Source organism: Schistosoma haematobium, chromosome 2 (genome assembly GCF_000699445.3).
Source record: "Schistosoma haematobium chromosome 2, whole genome shotgun sequence".
Classification (NCBI taxonomy): domain Eukaryota; kingdom Metazoa; phylum Platyhelminthes; class Trematoda; order Strigeidida; family Schistosomatidae; genus Schistosoma; species Schistosoma haematobium.
In genome coordinates, this window is record NC_067197.1 from 32,281,349 (window position 1) to 32,285,767 (window position 4,419).

The following is a 4,419-nucleotide window of genomic DNA, read 5'->3' on the forward strand; positions in this document are numbered from 1 at the left end:
CGTTCCTTAGTTTTTTTTTCTCTTTCTACTTCTCCTCGAATTCCCATTGTTTTGTGTGGCGCATATATATTGGCGCTCTCTTGTACCAATATTTATGTGTTCAAATAAATAAATAAATAAATAAGTATCTGTGTTCTTCATTCATATTCATGTAAGACGAAAGGCGAGAGAATTGATTTTATGTTTTGCAATAGTTAATGGCAATCAACTGTGGTGGTTGGTAAAACCCATGTTCCACATTACTGTTCTCTGGTTTTCGTTTCAATAGAAGATTATTAAAAGAATTCCTGAGTTCAGTATTTCAATTGACTCTGACTTGATCAATTGTATTCTTTTAAATGGCTTCTTTGGGAATCTCGGTCCCATCTTCAATTAGGATGGAAAATTTAGATTCGTCAAGGCCATAATAAGATAAACATAAGACACACTACAGTTCATCAATAGTGAAAAGAACGTAAATATGAAGAAATCTTGGTACTTCAATAGCCACTGAAAACCTACAAGTATTGGACTGATATTTCATCCAAGTATGCAACTAGTCTGTAGTGAGCAATCATCATCCTGCCAATGATCACCGGTAGCAATCAAACACAACTTCATAATAACACCAATTGAATGAATTCAACAATATTAATCACTGAAAATAACATTAATGATCATAAAATCGACTTTTGTTGAAGTCTTAGGTGTTCAGTCGTTAAGAGTTCCACACCACTATGAAACATCTATTCAACACCTAATACTTGCCAATGTTTAGTTAACTGAATGTCACTCAATGATGTTGGTTAATAATAAACTTCATTCAAATAGGCAACTTGATTATGATATTCGACTGTTTCCGAAAAACACGTTCTCTCTTATAACAATTCAGTACTTCCATTTCTATTCACCATTTCAGTGAATAACGCGTCGATGTTTGAAGTGATTATGTAACGAATTCAGTTCTCTGTATGAACATCAATATTAGGACGATTGTTCATCCTCCTGACGCGTCCTACATGCAACATAACGTACAACATACAGTCGATTGTATGTCATTACTCAACTTTAAGAATCATTTGTGACCACGTGCCAATATTGAGATAAATCACTGAGAATTTATAAATGACAATTGAGATTACTTGAATCCAGTGGTCTAACAAATAAGATGGACTACAGAAGTTGTATAAGCGAATCATAATGAATAATCTTATACACAAAATTTAGTTACAAACCTCAACTTGTGAGGTGTCTGGGACATAAATAATAATTATAACATGCGATAGTACAAAAGACAGCTGATAGCTGTGTCGATATTTGACAACAGTTTATGAACAACCGAAAACCGAATCAACAGCAAAACAATATGGAAACTGTTGCGTTTAGACAAATGCATGAAACTGTGGATAACCGCTGCAGTGACTAGGGTATAGTAATTAAAATGATAAATACAATGATAAGTACAATAAACGTCATAAATATATGTGAACATTTCAGTGTTACACCACAACTTGCATGACAACATAAATGTGAAAATTGTTGCGAATACAATTGCTTACTGAATGTAAATAAGTAGTACAAAACCATATACAAGAGAGTGGAACAATTTAAGACAAATTTAACAGTTATGAAATATAAAAACAACAACAACAGCAATGTGGATTTGATAATGAATTCTATACATAGAGAGAAATATTACCTGTGTCACCTTTATGCATAGAGACTAAGATTGAAAGTATATGGATTACTAATGCCTATGTCGTTTATGAATTATTCATTGAATCTCCTTCCAAATAAACAAACAATGTCTGATTGTATAAATGAGTTTCAAGTGATGTATCCCTTGGAGCCATGTATCCGGAGTTCACAAAGTAGTTTTAATATTGAATTGTTCATTGATTTCCATGAATTAATGATCATGGTTCAGTGTAATCAATCCAAATTATTCCCATAATTGACTTGTTGAAAGTGAATTTCAATTAGTTACTTTGTTTCATGCAATTGGTTCCCTTTATGAATTTAAATAGAGCCAGAACAAACATTGATGCAGAATAGTATGAATTCATATTATTTCGAGGTTTCTCGTCAGCGGCTTACAAACCAAAATTGTGATTGAATTTTTACATGGAGATAGTGTGAAAACAATTGACATAAATGAGTGTAAATCACTGGATTACAATAAGAACTATAAATATATGCCAGAAACAGGTCAGAGGTCAAAAGAGGGGGTGGTGTAATAATTTAGTGAAGTTCATAAATTGTGTGATAATTGTAGAGATTAATGGAATTGAATAATGATAAGGTAGATTACGTAATAATAATTAAATAGGGTTTGGAAAGTTAAGATAATTTAAGAGGATCAGGTGGTGGAAATGTGTGAATAAAACTTATTTTAAGAATTAGGTAATAGGGGGGAGTATAAAATATCTTAGAATAAGTAAATGAATAAAATAACCAGAACACAAAACAAACAGAAACAAAAAGATTACCAGGGTGGTGATAAGTTTATTAAAGTCTCTTTTTGGATGCATAAGTCCGGTTTCAGTTTCTTAATTGCAATGGCATCAGCAAAGCGGAGAGTGGTAGTAGTTCTTTGTCTATTGATAATTTTAAAGGCGTGCCGAATATCGACTGTATGCCCGGTGTCAAGTAGATGCCGAGCTATTGCACTGTTACTTTGTTGTCGATCGCCATCTAAAACTCCATACACTCATAGAGGTAAAGTGTCTAAAACTATTGTACAACTTTGTGTTTCCGTATTCTTCCATTATTGATATGCAAGAGTGTTGACAGTTATGTGAATTAAACAATGAATACCTAAGTATAATTGTTATAAATAAAAATAATATATTTGTAATATCCCAATGAGTAGAAAATTGGATTTTCTGACGTTTCGTGATTTAGTGTAAGTCACTTCTTCAGAGTATAAATAACCAAATTAAAATTAATCCAAGTTTAAATAGTACAACGGAACAATGCAAGAATAATATTTGATAACCAAAAAACCAACACATTCAAATCGTTATATTGACTTCCATTCAGGACATCCTTTCAGTGCAAAGATCTCGCTAGCCTTAAATCTTTTTTTAGAAGAGCTAACAAGATCATCACATCAGAAGAAGACAAACAAAAAGAACAAATAAATGTAATTAGCATCTTACAATTTAATAATTTTCCTATGAAGATTAGTAGAAGCATATTATAACAAAACAGTTTATTACATTATAGTAATGATTCGAATGAAATGCCATGGATTGGTACTGCAGTTCTACCATACTGTCATGGCACAAAAGAAGAAATCCAAAGAATCTTAAAACATCACAGAATCAAAGTGTATTTCAAAACAACGAACACACTACGTAATACTTTAGTTCGCCTGAAAAAAAATCCCTTTCATGTCCACACAGAACTGCGTCTACAAATTAGGTTGTATTGATTGTGATGCTTATTATATTGAAGAGTCATCCCGCGAAATCTTGACTAGAGCCAAAGAACATATTAGGTACACAAAGAAACCTCCTAATAATCCTGTAGAATTGAACCAACTTCAAATTAAATTGGCAATAGCAGTTCATGACATTTTCAACAACCACAAAATCGATTTTAAAAATATCAAAACATTGCTAAAAGGCTTTTCCAACTACAAAGAATGGAGGGTAGCTGAGGCTTGCCATATAATGCTTAATCCTATATCTCTCAATAGAAAAGAAGGCCTTACCATCTGTCCTACTTGGAACATCTATCCTAACCATTCAGTCTGATCGTATTTACAATTTCACACTATCATATTACAAATTTAAACTTTATCCTTTCTTACCATAAAGGTCACACAAGATTTCATTCTTAAACAATGCACACATACATACACACACAAATTTACATACATATGAATCACCTTGACAGAAATCACATGACATCAACTTGTTCAGACCTGTTTTTTAGTTGATCCAATATTATTCTTGCATTGTTCCGTTGTACTATTTAAACTTGGATTAATTTTAATTTGGTTATTTATACTCTGAAGAAGTGACTTACACTAAATCACGAAACGTCAGAAAATCCAATTTTCTACTCATTGGGATATTACAAATATATTATTTTTATTTATAATAACAAAGAAGTTTATATGAATGTGTCCCAGTCTAATTTACCACGTTGAGCATCAAGATGAGATGAATATACGGGACAACAAAGTGATAAAAAAGCCAACATGAGCACGAGTAGATATAAAGCGAAGCTGTAGTAACTGTCCACCATCAAGTGACGACGGTTTGTCATGTATTAAATCACGATACTGCAAAGATGTCCAGACCTAATTAGAAAAGACGATATTCTCGGACCATAACCTATAAAATAGTAATATGGTTTGATGCAATTGACGTGCTTCCTCTAATTAATTAGTGTAGTATGGAACTGAATGTAAACACCGATTGAGCCCAA